This window comes from Zonotrichia leucophrys, chromosome 5 (assembly GCF_028769735.1).
Source record: "Zonotrichia leucophrys gambelii isolate GWCS_2022_RI chromosome 5, RI_Zleu_2.0, whole genome shotgun sequence".
NCBI classification, from domain to species: domain Eukaryota; kingdom Metazoa; phylum Chordata; class Aves; order Passeriformes; family Passerellidae; genus Zonotrichia; species Zonotrichia leucophrys.
In genome coordinates this window covers 6,622,984-6,640,916 of record NC_088175.1, presented here as the reverse complement: position 1 = coordinate 6,640,916, position 17,933 = coordinate 6,622,984, and the positions used below count along the sequence as shown (strand labels likewise).

The 17,933-nt window shown below is 38.9% G+C and overlaps 1 long non-coding RNA gene across 1 annotated transcript; it reads right to left on the bottom strand.

Moving 5' to 3' along the window:
- Positions 1 to 8,110: 8,110 nt before the first annotated feature.
- On the bottom strand, positions 8,111 to 13,702 carry LOC135449057 (uncharacterized). The gene is made up of 3 exons (XR_010440631.1): positions 13,577 to 13,702; positions 8,911 to 8,977; positions 8,111 to 8,607 (listed from the first exon to the last, which is right to left on the bottom strand). It is a non-coding gene; the product is annotated as an uncharacterized LOC135449057 (long non-coding RNA).
- Positions 13,703 to 17,933: the final 4,231 nt, after the last annotated feature.

Sequence of the window (17,933 nt, the reverse complement as noted above, 5' to 3'; positions counted from 1 at the left end):
TCTTTTTTTGCAGACGCGCTGTCTCTGACTCTCTAATTAGAGTAAGAGCTTACTCAGACTTTATTTGCCTTGCTTTTGTCCAAATGACTGGTTTTTTCAGGCTTGAGCCCTTTGCACTCACATAGGTAGGAAGAAAATATGATCTTTCGCTTATTTAACTATTGCCCAATTATACCTTTCTTTTTGGTTGCAATGGGGACAAGGAAATCTGCCCTGAAAATATGAAACAGTAATGGGTAGCCTCAGAGAGTTGCTTTTGTTGATAACAGTATTGAGCCAGAAATTTTCTGCCAATTCAGCCTCCTGCTGCCACCCACAGCCAGCTGTGTTTAGGAGCTCTTCAGCTGACAATAGTCAGAAAGGAGGTGAAGGATTTTTTTGTGTTAGGAGCACAAAGTCTGGAGAAAAATCAAAGTGGTAATGGATTCAGAGAAATATCCAAATTTAAAAACAAAATATAAAAACTCACAAAGCATTGGTTTATGGTGTCTGGGGTTTTTTTCCAGACTTATAGTAGCAGCAGCAGTTGTGTTTCTCCTGATCTGTGTCCTGTAATTTGGTAGCAGAGTATTTAGGCTGAGAGTTTAAATCACTGGAAAATAGAGTTTAGTGATTGCTTGGGGTCTTGGATAAAGCAGCTGCTGAGAGCCAAGTGGTCCTGGTACTGTCTGTGTTCATTGACCTTTCTGGGCCACCAGTGAGGCCTTTCAGTGCAATTCCAGGCTGAAATGGAGCTGTGATGAAGTGCTGCACATCCAAGGACAAGCTGCTGTCCCTGAAGTGCCTTTTATGGGGATCTAAATAGATGGATTAAATTGAAACGGATGTATGTGTATATTTATATATATTACATATATTTAGAGCTATGGTACATTACAGCAAATGATTGGTGACACACTGTACCCCAAAACAACTTGGTGGGTCACAGGGTTGAAGCTAACTTGTGTGTAGAACAGGTTCCTTTAACATTTGTGGAGGAGGGGAAGCATTCATCTTCACAATTGCCAATTTTTTTTCTCTCCTCTTGTAGCATAACATTAAATGTTTATTCTGGATCCATCAGAATTAAAACTTGCACAGATCTGTCTGGCTTGACCTCATCTCACATGGAAGAGCTCCATGTGGGCTGAACTTTAGTCTGTTTGTGACAAAACTGACATTTCATGGACAGTTCTCAGCTGTCTCCATGGAAGACTTGTCTGTTATGAAGCCTCCTGTGACTGAGGAATACAACAAGAAAATGAATGTGGAGGAAGAGAGCTTCAGCAGCCTGTCCAAGACAGGCCCACTGTGTCAGAATGTGGTTCAGCAGGACTTTTAGCAGGACACCAAGCTTTTAGTCCAATGGTCTGTTCAGTTTTGCTCCCGGGCACGCACTTTGATCATAACCTGAGGTCTCAGTGTCTCATTTCTGCTCTTGTGAGTGCCACTGTTTTGTCTCCACTTGTGGATATGCATGTTCAGAATGACACAACAAGGTCAAACTGGGAATTTACTCCAAACACCAATTAGATTTGTTCTTGTGTCAAGGGATGGGGGCCAGGAATGGCAAGGAATACCTTGGCAGAACATGTCAATATAATTCCAGCAGGAATGGGTCTCATTTGACCACATTAAACTACTCTGGTTCACCCAATATGATATTCTGCTTTGACCTTTGGCTTTCCTCCATTAGAATTTTAATTGATTGGCTGGCTAATTACAGACATTTCAACCTGTGGCAAAGAGGAAAGGCTATAAACATCTACTCTTGGCCTGAAAATGGTAAGTGTGAGGAGAATGCAGGGGCTCTACAATTGCCATATTAGCTGAACCACATCAATGCACTTGTACAAAGCTGGAAGACAAAATCTTTGACATGGCTGGTTGTTTGACACCTTTGCCTTCCTGCAAAGGCAACGTGCCATCATTCATTGATATAGTGAGGTTTGATTCAGTGGTTTTGGGGTTTTTCTTTTGGAAAAGTGTTTTTTGGTCTGTTTGAATTTTTTTTTTCTCTGTATGTTTCTGTTTTGTTTTGGTACCAAACTTGGTTTGTGAGGGATCTGTCAAGGTCACTTGATGAAATCTCCTCCATAAAATAATGAGATCTTGCATATTATTTATGGTCAAAAATGTATCCTGAAAATATGTATCTGCATGTGTGGAAGGTTTGTATATGATTTGGATTTCAATCTGTGATGCTGCCTGGTCTTCATAAGTCCATTTTTTTATGGATCTGTTCAGCATATTTTCTATCAGTGCAATTCACTGTTCCCTCTATAGGGCACATATGGATGTGTACTGGTGAGTCAGGTTGTCAGGTTTGAAGGATTGACTCAAGTTGTGCTAGGACAGGTTTATGTTGGATCTTAGGAAAGCATTCTCACTGAAATGGTTGTCAAGCACTGGAATAGGCTGCCCATGGAGGTAAGGGATTGACTCACCATCCCTAGAGGCATTTAAAAGACATGCAGATATGGCACTCAGGAACTCAGGGTTTAGTGCTGGACTTGGCAGTGCTGGGTTAACAACTGGACTTGGTGATGCTAGGGATATTTTCCAAGCTAATGATTCAATAATTCTGTTATAAGTGAAAACTGAAGGTGCAAAAAATCCATTGACCAAAGGGGCATTTGGAAAAGAATGAGCTAAGAAAGAAAGAAGAGCTACAAATTTCTGAAGAAAGAAGAGCTTCAAATTTCTGAAGAAAGTCAGTCATGGGCATGGAGAGGGGGACACAAGAGGTATCCAAGGGCTGAGTTAAACAGTCGTGCTTTTTGGTGATTATGTGCACCAGTTGCCAGTATTGATCCTTTAGCAGTCTGAATTTCATCTGATTTGTCTCTGTGCTTAAATTTCTGGAGGAGGAATTACCAGTGGCTGTCATTGAGAGATGAGGCCAGAGGGGAATTTTAGAAGGGTGTCATTAGATTTCAGAAACCCACATTGGTACATCATTCCAACCTCCATGTCCTGAAGATACATTGGGCTATAATTTGGTTTCAGGGGACATGGGAACTATTTAAACCTTCACTTGCAAACTTTCTGCCCATCAGTGTACAAGCTAGTCTTCATGACATTGGGGATTGTACATTTCCCTCAGCTCCAGCTACTCACCTGTCCAAACAAAGAATTAACGTGACATGAACACAACAGAATTGTGCATGAAAATAAATTAATGTCCCTCAAGCACTTATTTATTGGTGCTACAGAGTTTCTGGTCATGTACAGAGACTAAAGCAATTTATTCTGCCTGCTTTTTTATATCCAGCATTTAATGACAAACACCACGCTTTATTGCCAGCATTGTAATACAAGAATTAATAAATATGCAAAGTGATCTGCTGTTGCTCAGAGTCATGAGTAATGAACATCTTGTATATCACAATGCAATGGCTGTTCTTGTTTATCAGTCTTTGGCTGCTGTACTACTGAGATTATTTTCTGTTATCCTTGCTTTGTTTTTTGCCATTTTCCCTCCTTTTAGGAGTTCTTTCCTGTAAGAATTGCTGTTAATGTCTCTCTATTTAATATGATTAAATCATATTAAATCTCCTCATTATTTTAAGATGTTTTGCATAGATGCTTGGCAACAAAATATATCTTATGCATTAGTGGAGAGCAAGTTTTTGGATATGGAACAGCATGTTCAAACCTGGACAGAAATAAAATCTCAAATATCCTGAGTAGAGATGCTGAAGGTTGACTCAAGAAGCATCAAGGTTTTTCTCCAACTATTTTTCTAGGTCCTGTCCAGTTGTAATCAGGTTACTTCTTGAGCTGATTCTTACAAAAACTAGTAAATAACAAATACCTCTTCAAAGCGCAATTTTTGACTGTTCTCCATGGGATCTTTGATTCATTCTGAAAACCTGATTTTCAGAGTAGAAAATCTCTTACTAATAAAGATTATTTTTATACAGCACAAAGGTATTTTCTCAACATGATTAGAATTTCTTTACCACCCTACTTGAACAATTTTTTCAGGATGTATCAGAGGCTGCACAGAGTTCTCAAGTACTTTGTCAGGTTTTCCTCTCTTATGTGACAAAATAATATTTAGAGTGAAGCCTTGAGGTCATGCAGACTGTTCAGTCTGTGCAGTCTGTGTTGTCCAGGGGCTGACTTCAAACAAAAATAAAAAAAATTTCAGTTTAATTGTCATGTGTATAATCTGGGTTTTTTTCTGGATCTTTTTATACTTTCATACTCCTTTCCCCTACTGCTATGTATCTTAAAGCAGTCTTTGGTGTGATGGTTCTTTAAATGCTAAGTAAATTTGGTAAACTGAAAACCTGTGCATAATTTCTTTGGTTTTTTTAAAGCCTCTAAGACACTTAAAAGAGATATTTTTATTTACCACTACAGTTGTGCAAACTGAAATATAATATTGGCTTTTCAGCAAACAGGAGTTGCTCAGGTATATGTAATACCTTCCTTACCTTAGAAAGGGAATTGGGTCAGGACAAAACTATCTCTGACAGGATTCCCTTACGACCCCAGGCTGCTGGAGCCTTTGGGTACTGGGAAATGAATTTCTGGACTCCAGCAGGGGAGGCAGGGTTTGGGAGTGACTGGCTGTAAGGGGAGGAGAACACAAGCAGGTGGCCTGAGGAGGCATTCCTGTATTATTTCAAATTTCCTTTTCTTTAATTTTACATAACAGAATTGGATGCCAGGAACAGGAATTTTGCCTGCAGGTCTAAACAGCTTTTTTACCAACTGGTTGAGGTTTATCCAGTTTTCATCTGTATGGATAATGTCATCTTTAATAGTCAGGAATGTAAGCCTTACCTTTGGAGGAGGTTTGATGCCAAAATTCCTGGGGGATGGGATGGGAAGAAGGCAGTGTGAGGACATTTACCAGTGAGTGGTGGCCTCAGTTAGAGGGTGCCCAGCCATGGATGAGCTGTGCTGCTGGCAGGAGTGCTGCAAGTGGAGGTGCCTGTTCAGCCAGAGCTAAAGTTATTGAGTTTTCCTCCCTGAAACTCTGAGTTATCAGGACCTGCAGTGGCAGAACGAGGGGCAGTGGTGCCTCCAGAGCCAGGGAGATGGCACAGACAGGCCAATGTGGGCTTGTGGGCTCACCAAATAACGACAGGCAAATGTGGGCTCACCTCTCCCCAGCTGTTCCCTGCCCTTTCCACACTGAAACCTCTGACACCTCACCAGAGGCTTTAGGCAAGAAGAGAAATTCTGTTTGGTGTTAGTGGGGGAAAAGTCCCATGTCAGGTGGCCCAGCTGTGGAATGGGAACCTGGAGGCTGTGGGAACTCCATCCTTGGAGAGATTCAAATGCACCTTGATGCAGCCATGAGCAGCCTGATTTAACCTTGATGGTGGCTCCGCTTTAGCAAATGCTGGATCAGAGAGCTGCTGGACACCCCTTCCAGTTTATGGTTTTTTTGTGGTTCTGTGACTTGGCAATTTCTGACTGCCAATGGCTGGTCTGTCTCTGACTCCCTGCCTAAGGCTTTCTTTCAGAGGAGAGTGATTGTTGAATCTGCTCCAGTCAGATGTCCAAACCTTCCTAAGAAAAATGCCAGTATTTGGTCAGTTTGCACAGCACTGCTTTTGTCTGTTTGCATGTTTTTGTCTATGGAGAATACTTAACATTCTCTGGGTGCTTTACTTTTTTGTGTAGCATACAGGATCTCTAGAGTTCTGCTCGAGATACCTGTTGCTGACTGCTGGATTAAACCACTTTTTTCTATTGATCACTTTCCTGGGATAATCCTGCTGAAGGAAGGGAAGGATTGCTGACATTGCTGAGTCCTTCATCACCTGCCATGTGGTGAGGGGGGCAGCATGGACCTCCATCACCACATGCATCTGGTTTGAGACCTTCTGTAGGGAGAAGACAAGTGTCTGTATGAATGCAAAAATATAGGAAGTCCCCAGTTTTTCAAATGTCCTGGAAGCTGAAAATAAAATTTGTTTTGTTTTGTTAAAAAGCAATTTCTAGAACAAGATGATAGTGAGTCTTCATTAGAAAGAAAATAATACATAGAAACTAAAAACTACATGAAAATGTAAATATAACAGGATTATCAAAACCATGTGGTGTTTGCCATGAAATACCAGCAGAGTTCAGAGGTGAAGCTGCAGAGTTACTGTGTTATATACCACAGTCTTTTAAGTGGCATCAATACAAAGGAATAGTAAGGAGCAAAAGTGGCACCACTTAAAAAACATTCACGTGGCATCTAAGGTAGTAAATTTTCTATTCATACCAGGCAAATTATTGTTTGGGGAAAACAACAACAACCAAACCAAACCCAAAAAATAAAAGGAAAAAAACCCACCCCCAACCAACCAAGCAAAAAACTCCCACCTAAAATCAAGACCTAACAAAAACAAAAGCCCTCCTAAAATCCAACCCCAGAAAAAAACTGAAAACATATGGATGCATTGTTAGGCATACAGTTAATTAGGCATATAGAACAGCTGGTATGTCAATTGTGAAAGAAGCAGTGTGTTGCAAATCTATTAATTTGGTGACGAATGTTACTAAGATTCACTTGATTTATATTTGCATACTCAATTTTTATGTCTGTATCCAGGCCTTCAAAAAGCATTTGACTGCTGTTTCTTATTGAATACTCTTTTAGAACCCAAAATTTAACATGGGATAAAGGAGAAGGTCCTTTCCTGGATTAGTAGCTATTTAATGGATAGAGCATTAATGGAGGGAAGGTATCAAAGACACCACACAGGGATCCTGTTCTGTTCTGCATGTCTGTTGGTGTCCTGGGAAACAGATGAAAAGTGAGGTGGCAAAACCTGATGATGAGAGAAAATTATTCAGCTTAGTCAGATGGGGATCCAGCTGTGATGGAAGAGTGTTGCACCAGTGACTGGGCAATAAAATAACAGAGGAAATTCAGTGTTGATTAAAGCCATTTGAGCTTTCAGGGGAAAATAACCCTAAATATACATACACAGCAAATATCTCTAAATTAGTGCTCACTATTACAGGAAGAAGTCTGGGAGGGACTTCAGCTTGTGCTCAGAAAACATCACCCTAGTACTCAATTGTGATCAAAAAAGCAAAGTCAGGTGGTGGAATGCACTAGGAAAAGAGTAAGGAAGTCAGCAGGAAACATGGTTATGCCACCATTCAAATTCACAGTGCACCTGCACCTTGAACAATACGTGCAACTTCACAGTTGCTCCCTTTCAGATTTCTGAGGAAATGAAATGTAATAAAGATTGGCAGCAAGGGTGATGGGGAGCTTCTGTGTAAGGAAAGACTAAATAGATTAGAACTCTTTCCCTGAAAAATATAACAGAAAGCAGATATCATATAGAGAATGTCATATAGGAGATGGGTAAGGAATGCTTTTCACTGTTTCTCAGAACACAGTAACAAGGGAATAGCAAATAAAACACTCAAATATCAAGTTGAAAACAAAGGCAAAGAATATTTTTTTTCCACACAACTCCCATTGTATGTCTATTGGATGCTGTGGATGCCAGTAGCTTAGCTGGGTTAAAAGAGCTGTAAAACATGGCAGTGGAAGGAAAATCGTGGTAGGCTGCTGTAAAGAGTAGACACAGCTTCTGGTTTCCATGTTGGAGGGTATGGAAGGGTATCTCACTGCGCACTGTCCTTGCAAAGACTGGGAAAGAGAACTGTTCTTATTCTGTAATGAAAATGGATTCTGGCCTTATTCAGTCTGTTGGGGATCACACATTGCTTCTGCAAGAGGAACTTTTGTATTATCATAGATCCACCACTAAATTGACATTGAATCAATGCAACCTTTGCACTTATTTCATAGTGTTCTGCATTGGAGCATCTGATGAAGCCTCAGTTCTCTTACAGGTATTGTCAAAACTGATGGGTTTCATGAGAGGCAGGATTTCACATAGTTTCCTAATATTTCTAAAGAATAAGAGGTGTATTTCCATTAAAGTAGCTGAGTGTGAACCATGAGATTTAATGGGTTGAGGATAATAGATTGTATATTGGAAAGGAAATGGATCTGTCTTTAGAAGCTGAGATCACTGCAGATGCATTCTTCAGGACAGTTTCATTTCTTTCATCCACTGTCAAGAGCACAGTTTGTCAAGAACATCCTCATAAGTTAATGCTCTTTTAAACAACTTAGACCTCTGACAGAGCAAAGGTAGGACAGCAGTTATTTACTCAGAAGTCTGTAAATCCATCTTTTTCAGCTGATTTCCAACAGGCGACTTCTAAAAGCTGATGGGAAAAATATTATGAGCCAAAGAGAGGTTTGTCTTCACTTATGGTGTGTTTAATGTGCTATAAGAATAGTTGGACTTATTTAGACTTTACACCTTATTACAGTCTTCATGTATGGAGGTAAATAACTGGGACTCCTGGGCTGCCATCTCTTGTGCACTAGCTGGATGAGATTCAGGAGGATGTAGGATTATAATCATCCCTCCTGAGGCCTGCAGACAGCTGGGAAAGCATAGCTGTGAATTCTGCTCCCTGCTGGGTCCTGGAACTGCCCTTGCTGTGCTCCTGTTGAGCGCTGGGAAGATTTCAGAGTTAGCTTTGTTTTGTTCTCAGCAGCAGGAAGTGTCTTCAATTCATAATCATGCCTCACACCTAAAGAGGGTGAGCCATGTTTTTCTAAGTTGTGAAACTGATCTGTTTGGGAAAATTAACAAATCTTAGTTTGTAATTAAGGGTATTAAAGCCACTTTGACTATAAATAGTTTATCTGGGCTAGAAGCCATCTCCTATTATAGACTTGACAGGAGCAGTGCAGGATATTAACACAAAAGAAAGATAATTTACCAAGTTTCAGTTGCTTAAATAATATCTTAAAATATTTTTTTCTTTATAGAGATGAGTGTACATGTTTAGTATAATTAACATAGTAACAACAAGCCAAACCACTAATTTATACTACACAAAAATAGATAATGGAACTTTATGAAAACAAAATACCTGTATTTTTTAGGTGGTGTGTGTAGCTTCTACAGTTCTAGATAAATTTGTCATCCAAGTTAGGCAGCTGGAATCAAGGATTTAGTCAATGTTAGAATGCCACATTGAACTGAATCATGAACACCTAACTTCCACTTATCCCTAATGTAGAAAACCCAAAGACTTTAGACACAGAACTGCTAAAAAGATTTGTAAAAATGATTTTAGATGCTTCAGTATTGTTTTTAAGTATTTTCATTCCTCTTGTAATAAGTATGCCTTATTACAAGGCATACTTCCTAATGTTAAGTAACTGATTAAACAAACAATATGGATCAAAGGAAATCCAATAATTATGCATCTAAGTCTGCATCTAAGTTTTAAAACCCCCATGTTTTAAAGTGATGAATTATTCACAACTCAAGATGAAATGGGGAATATTCCAACTCATGCTTTTGAAGTGTCATCGTATTAATCTAGGCCACTTTATGCACATCTATAGTCTTTTCATCTCTGGAGATCTCTGCAAGATGGTGGGCATGTCACTAAATTTCTGTTGGCAGAGAGTCAAGAAACAAGTATTTTAAAACTTACAGTTTATTACTATTGTGATTCAATTAATATTCAGGATTCCTAAGGGACCTGCATGATCTTTTTTTTTCTTTCATATTTTGTGACTTCCACTGGTTTTTTCTCCCCTCCAGTTATTTTATTTATGCATATTTGTTAGATGATTTTTTAATTACATATACTTATCCTAAGATATTAATTTTAACCTTTGCTTCCCTGCTCCCATTCTCTACCATCCCAGTCAGGCAGCTTCATTGTAATTCTGTTATTTAGAACATGCATAATTCATCAGCTGTGTCCAAGCTAAAAACTGAACACTTAGAAAAAATAATTGAGAGAAATCTGTTCCAGATGCAACTTTTTCAGTTGGTCCCTATTTTGTAAGAAGAAAGAAGAGAGAAGAGAAAAGAAAGAAGAGAGAGAGAGAGAGAGAGAGAGAAGAAAAAAAAGAAGAAAAGAGAAAGAAAAAGAAAGAAAGCGAGCAGACTTGATTCCAGTGTTACAATTTGTGTCCACTTTCAAACTTTGATGGTCCTTTTTTTCAAGAATGAGTAATGTTTTCATTCAAAACACTTTTAAGGATACTCTTTGTGGTTTTGCTAGACTTTTCTCTTACCAGGCAAGTGCGATAGTAGTGGTAGAAAAATGTCCTTTAAATGGGAGTGCTCATTGCACCTTTACCATAAGAAAATCCATGAATGACCTGTGGGCTTGCTGAATTTCAAACTGTAGAGAATACAGAACAGGAGGCTGGTGTTGATGCACACACTGATGCTGGGTAAGGGCAAGATGGGAGTTGTTCTGTATTGTGACTCACCTCAAACTGAGATCTGATCTGACTTTAGTGCCCAGCTCCTCTGGTCTAAGGAGTGTCTGGCTCATTTCAACCCTTTGACAAGCTTCTTCCTTCATGCCATCACAGACTGCTCCTTCCTGCCCTAGAATTAGCTGTACCCCAAAATTCATCCCAGTTTTTTCCTCTTTCTCAGATCTCCTCTCCCCTCAAGGTCAGCCTTTTTCAGATCCCTTTTTTTTTTGGAACCTTTACCCCTACTCCTAGAAATACTAGATTTCTTTTTCTTTTTAAAAGGAAGAGATATACTAGATAATGGAGTACAACTGTGCTAGCTGGAAAAGGAGGCTACAGGAAGAGTGCTGTAATTGGTGGCTTTCCCATCTGGACACTTTACCACATTATGAGATCTTGATTTTTCATCACCAGCATCTCCCGTGCTTCTTTCTAGTGCTGTGTTAGAGATAAAACCTTCAGAGTTCCTTGTTTTTTGCACGAGACTAGCACATACTTTAATGATAGCATCTCATCCATAACCATTGCAGTGTGATGTTATGATATGCTAATGATCTGCCTGCACAAATTGGTGTGACCATTCAAAGAAAGTGAAGTACACTGAGCTCAGCAGCTCCTTTCAATATGGTAAGAAAAGGAACCTGCTGTAGCAGACAACTACATCAAGAGTAAAATAAGAGCCTCAGATCTGCTTACAAAAAAATGAGTTCTGTATAAAAGAACACTTTACAATTCAGATGCTTCCTGTGTACTTGTAAAAATGAAATGAACCTTTAATAATTCTCAGTCAAAATACTTATTAAAGTCTTTCCTCCAAATTCTTCATCAAAGTTTCATACAATTCAATAATATGATTTAATTTTCCAGGTAATAGAAATAATCTTAACAATTCTGTACATGAAGAAGTGTTATTGAGTGAACACTCAAGCAATCCTCTTGCTTGCTCTGATTATTTCTGTGCAACCCAGACAGTTTTTTTCCAGATGAAGTATATATCATTTCTTCATAGGGAGTGGAATAAATTCTGTTTCCATAATTCAGGTCTTACTACAAACTGTGACTGACCCCAGAAGAACATGAAGCTGCTGAAAGTGTTCCTTGCAAATCCCTTCCTATAAGTTTGATGAAAAGAACAAGGAAGGAACCTGTGAAGGAGAAGCACCTCCTCCCTTGCCAAAGGCATTGTCATATAAAATAACTTTAAGGTGAAATAATAACTACTAGGTGCTAAATGCGTTCAGTACTGAGGCTCCTTGGTACACAGGACAGACTTTGTTAGGAGACACACAACAGAAAACCAGCCCAAAGCCCATATTGACAGCCTGAGGTTGCCAGCTGCTGATTGAGCTGCAAGGATGACCACAAGGTCATTCTTCCTTACAGGGCAGTGGTGAAAGCTCAGTTACCCAGCCATCGAGATCACTAGATTTTCTCTGATTACTTCAATCTTTGTTTCAATTGCATTGTGTTAATTACTTCCACAATAAGCATCTAATTTTTCTGAAGGAATATGTTTAATGTTCTGAGAGCATTGCAAAGAGCTCATAGCTCCAAACACAATCAAAGCAACTTTGATGAGAGGAGGCAATTTTCTTCTTAAATGCATCAGAACTGAAATGCCTGAACTGTACACAGTTAGCCTGGACAGAAAGAAGGGTTCTGTTTCAAACCTGCATGGCACAGGCCAGACAGTGCTGGAACAGTTCAATCTGTGTGGTCTCTGGGGAAGTGAGCACATAAATGGGTTACACCGTCATAACAAAACATTTGCTGGAGGTGTTATGCCAGTTTATGTCAGATTACTTGGACAGTCAAGTTAAGAAATTTTGTTTTGTCAAATGTTCCAGTTCCTGTCCATGCAAGTAGAGTTCAGTGTTACCTGAATTTGCTTTGCTACAAATTGGACTCATCTGTATTTCGGTGCCAAATTATCTCATAAAGCTACTTCCTTATGTGGGATGACTCATTTCATGAATTTAACAGTTTGTGACTACATATTTCTTTTGACTACTAGCTAGTCAACAGAATAACCAAAATCTATCCAAAACAACTGAAGACTAAGAGGTCTAGTCATTAGAGATGATCTATGGGTTTCTACATAACAAAAAATAAGGACACAAATCTGCTTTACATCTCATAATCTATCCATCTGAATTTTTGACAGGGACAGATGCTTTTCTTGCTGTATGGAATTCTTAGAGATGTCTTTAAAATATTTTGCATACAGCAGCTAGGGCCTGGCAGGTAAAATGGCTCAAAAGACAGCACTTTTTTGGAAGACAAAAGTCTTTCTCTGAGCACTGCCTTTCTCTTGGATTGCACATGTTAAGAAATCTCTGCTTTATGTGAATCACAGATATTAATAAATCAAATTGGGGTTTTCCATGGGGGATAAAAAGGAACGGTTCTCAAACCTTATACCTTCTCCGCTTCTGCCTGACTATAAGTTAAAATAAATATCTTCCTACTCACCTTTACTTAGGACAGTGTTTTCTTTTGAAATCATGCCAGCAATATAAATACATGCATGCAAACTGGTTATGCAATTTCCCTTACTTTTTGACTCACTCCTTTTGCTAATAAAATAATCATTACTACTGTGCCACGTGAGGTATCAGGTGCATTTTCCTATTATTAATTTCTTTTCTTTTTGCATGTCAAGATATTGTGGAGCAGAACTCAAAAGCTGCTTCAGATTCTGAAAAATTACTTTGTGTCCTTATGGATCTTTTCATCTGAAGAAGATAAGTAATTTAAAAATGTGAAATCTTTCAAGTTCCAAAGCTTTATGTAAGTGACATCAGAATCAATGTGCTTATATGGGAAACAGAAAATCCACAACTGTTGCAAATCTTAGTGAGGTGCAAGAAAATCTCTAACAGAGCTAGGAATAAATATTGATGATAATTCTGGACTCACTTTGTTTGTGGAGTACCTAAAAACCTGCCTTTAATTTTCTCATTTTTCCCCTCCTGTTACCATATATGAATTATTCCTAGCACAGAATTATTTGACTTTTCTGACTCTCTTATTGTACATATTTTGATTACTTTCAGCTGAGTAGATCTGGGCAATTCTTCTGTATTTTAGGAGAAAACAACACCTAAACAAATATTAGAAAAAAGACTTTTGCAACATTGAGAGATAAATAACTTCTGTAATAGCAATAGATTGTATAACTTTTCATTTTTAACAGCAAAATGATATTAAGACTGCTATACCAGAAGAATGGAAATACCTCATTTAAGCAATTAAGGCTTTGTGTGATACATGCAGATGTGTGTGTGACAAAATCTGACTGAACAGTACCTTCCCTCATGCTCTTGTCTAGTTCTTGTCATTCCACCTTTTTGTAGCCTGGTCAATATTTTGACACTTTGGTCTCTTGTTTAACTTTTTTCCTTATGAATGTGTCTGTAGATCCATGAAGTGTGCCATGAGCATTCCCAAGCACTTAAGCTGACTGCCACAGAATGTTTTATACCTGGGCTAGTAAATTAACCCATCCCTCCAAAAAGGAGCAGCTGTGTGCTGACTGCCTTTGGAAAGGTCTCTGGTGTATGTGAGCCCCTCAGCCATTCCCAGGAGCAGCTTTGGAGGCATAAAATGTGCTAAAGGGTGTCTGGGAGTAGTAGTTCTAGCAGTTCAACAAATGTTTTAGATGATCCTAGAAATGCTTGAATTTCCTGGTGTAGACCTAACCCATCAAGGAATGAGGTGAAATGCAACCTGGCCAACCCGAAGGATATTGGTCTTCACGGATTGGGTTTCCCTAAAAATGCAGTGGTGACTCTTGCTCCTATTGAATGCCCATAAAACTTAAAATAGTCACTAGTGAGATTTTATGCTCAATATGGCAGCAAGATCTTTTAGGAAAGATAAAATATCCAGAGCTGTTTGGCAGATGTCACTGATCTGAAATGTCACCATTATGCCATGACTACAAAGAAAGACAATCTGATGGTCCATTCTGCCTTTTGGTTATGATTCCATAAATGGTGCAGATTTTCCAAGGTATGTAGTGCTACACAGTAGGCTATTTTGGATGCAAAGCAATCTATTTCAGGTATCTGTGAGCTCTGAAATAGGACTGAGAAGAATGAGACTTGTCAGTGAGGCTGTGATCTTTATCTGGCTATTTGCCACACTGACTCGGGAGATGTGCTGCTGTGAACTCAGAATCACTCTTATGTGCACAAAATCTATTTAAAATGATCATCAACTAAGAGAGCACTTGGGAAACCTGTCTTCCTAGCAGATGCTAGATGGCCTTAGAAAGTCAGATTAGTCCCTATACACATACAAAGCTATTGAACTGTGTGCTCACAAGCTTTTTCTCTCCCCTCACAGATCTTCCTCATGCTTTAGATAGCTGATCCCTTAAGCAACTACTTTATTACTTCCTTTGTGTCCCTGCTTTGCAGTATCTGCAGCACAAGCCCCTTTATGAAGAAAAATAAATTGTTTTCCATATGGAATTCTATGTTTCTAGTGACTTCTCTTCTCATGGAAATTTTTATTTCCCTTGAAAGCAATGGAAAGTTGATGAAGAATCTTGATGAAAGTGTCCAGCAGTGCAAGGGAAATTAATTCCATTTCACAGGGAAGTACAGTGCCTGATTGCCCTCCAGTTTGGGCCACCTGCATCCTGAAACAAAAAACTTGGATGCCCTTGACCAGGTCTTCCTAGTTTGGCAGCTGAGGGGGTAGACAAGTCATCAGGAAAACAGCAAGTTGTGGATCTGTTAGATCTCAAACAAAAACATAGTTAGAATGATTAACACTCTTTTCTTCTTTTTTTTTCTTTCTTCCTTTTTTTTTTTTTTTTTGACAGAGAGAGAGATTAATCATTTACTGGAAGCTGTCTGGACATCTCTAATTGCAAAATACTGCACAAGCAAATTAAAGTACTTTGATATACGTGACTTTAAGGTTCATCCATTTTGTGAAAGAAAAGACAGATTTGAACAATGTTGCTCGCCATATTGTATCTTTTGGTGTGGATAATGAATATTCAGCATGTTGTGCTTCCAGGAACTTTGCTAAAAATAGCACTGTATCCTTGTTTGAAAAATTGATGAGCATAACTGTGAAGAATGACTTGGATGCTTTTCCTTCCTCTTCTGTCTTCTTTGTTAACTCTTTCTATCATAACACTTCTGCTCACCATCAAACTGTCACCTCCTCAGCAGACAAACCAGAGAAACTTGAGGGCACAGATGTGGACGAGTAAGGCTGGAGGCAGGAGAATTTCAGTTCTTGTTCCCTCTCTCAGCATAGTGGTGGGACAAGATATACCTGAGGCATTTTAGCTGTTTTCATCTAACCTGTTCATTAAACCTTCAGAGACATTGCTGCTTTGCCAGGGCTTAACATTACTTATATTTTTCATCATACATAAGTGCCTGAAAATAAACGTTGAACAAGAAATTAAAACAGTATCATTTCCTTTTAACACTTTTTATTCTCACCTCGGTGAGAATTAAAATTTCATACTGGGTCTATGAAATCCTCAGCCCTCTTGTTTCATGGCACTGGATTCTCTCCTGTTTGTCACCTCTTTTGGTAAATCATTGGGTGTGATTCATTTGGTGTGAATCTCCCTGGTCACTGCTGCCCAACAGCAGCTTCCCTCAGGCAATTTATCTTATCTGAAGTGGTTCCATTGACTCTTTTGCAGTGGAGGTGTCCTGTGGTCCAGCACTAAATTGGGTTCAGCTTGTCTCTAAAACAAAACTCTCCTATCCCAGAACCTCCCTCCTGTACTAATCTGCCCAGGTTACATTCTGCTTTTATTTGCTATAAGTTTATATTTGCTGTTACAAGGGCAAGGTTTCATTACTGTCATTCTTTTTATTTTTATCCTGTTGACACTTTTTACCAATTTATAAGTAATTGCCAGTTCTTCTGATTTCTGTTTTTTACTTAAATTTTTGTTTTCCAGAGGAATTCTGCCAAGTCTCCAGAGTCTCTCTAAGCTACTTTGGGAGCTTATTGCCCTTATTAAGTAATTAGCTCTGCTTTTGATTGTGGAACTGTGCACTCGACTATTTCTTTCTCCCTTTCAGTCCAGTTTCATCTTCAGATTCCTGTTCAAATACTTTTTATTTTTATGACCAAATATAAAATCAGATAACTGTAATATTGTCATTTCCTTTGATTTCTGAAAAGGAGAGGTTTTCTCAGCATCTTGCAGTCCATTGGAAGTGGCCAGAGGGCTTTCTGAGATAGGAATGGCCCAAGTTCAGAATTTCCTCTGCCTCATACTTAGCAAAGAGTTGATTCTGGTTAACAGTCATCAGACTACAGTGTCAGTCTCCCAGGCGTAATGGATGTTCCACCTGAAGAAACTTAGAGGACAAATCAGTCATTCTAGTATGCTCTGAGATACAATCCTGTTGCAGCTGCGCTTTTGGAGATGAGAGTTTCAGGATCTGTTTGAGTTTCATCCTGGAAGTTTCACTGAAACAAACACTGTCTCATTAAGGATTTCAGTTTCAAAACAATAGTATTGGCCTCTGTGGGAAGGAAGAGAAGGGCAGGGAATCTGAGTCAAAACATTCCTAACCAGAATGATTTTTATTTAAACAGTATAAATCTACCTTCCAGCGATGTGCGTCAAAGGTTGGCTTCCACACAAAGAAGAGGAAGTGAAGTTGTTGTTATAATTTCAGATGCAATGTTGGAGAGCTCATAAAACAGTTCCAATTATGTAATACAACAGATGTCACCAGACTGTGATGGATTTTTGTTGAGTTTTAAAACTTGAGGTGTCTGACTCTGGTTAAGGATGGTGAGCAGACAGGGTAGACAGGCAGGTAGGAAAAAGAAAGTGTACTCTGAGTTGTACGGCTTCTAAATTCACTCATTTAAATAAATGCAATTCTCTCACCTGCTGGGATTCATTTTATTCTGAGAAAGAAAATAAGGGTGTGCTTTGCTAGCTTTGGGTAGCATTTATTCTGAACCAGAGGTACATTCTTATGATTCATGCAGAGAAGAAATCTGGTAAACAAAGGCTGCATGAAATGAAGTGTTATCTAGGGCTTAGTGAGGCATCTGGCTCTAATTTTAGATAAGCTCCTTCTCTTGATGTCTCCATCTCCTCAAACAGTTGTTTTTTCTGCTTCTTTGGGGTTTTTTTCAATCACCATCTTTTGTGGGGCAGCAGCTACACTGACACCAGGGCACTCTGCCTGAACCTTAATACATGCCCAGAGCATGGCAGTGTGAGGATTCAGACATGGCTTCAGAAGACTGCTGCCGAACAGCACAGAATTAGCATTTTACAGATGATAAGAATTATGAAATGAAATGCCTTTAACAAAAAATATATGCAGGGCAAACCTCTTGAGTTACATTTTACCTTGTTGTAAATGACAAGTTCCCATGAAGCAAACATTTCAAGTCTCGGTATGTGGCTGATCTGCATGGACTGACATAAAAATACAGAATGTTAGAAGTTTTTTACTCTATTGATATAATCATGGCTGAAAACAATTTTTTTTCTGTTAGCTAGTCTTCTGCTCAGAGAAAATAAATTTCACCAGGCAAACTGCATAACTCAAAAATTTGCTATTAATATATCTGTCACTTTTATTCAGTTCACTTCTATACGAAGTTAAAGTTGATTTATAAGCTTTAGTCTCTATTGAATATGAATAAA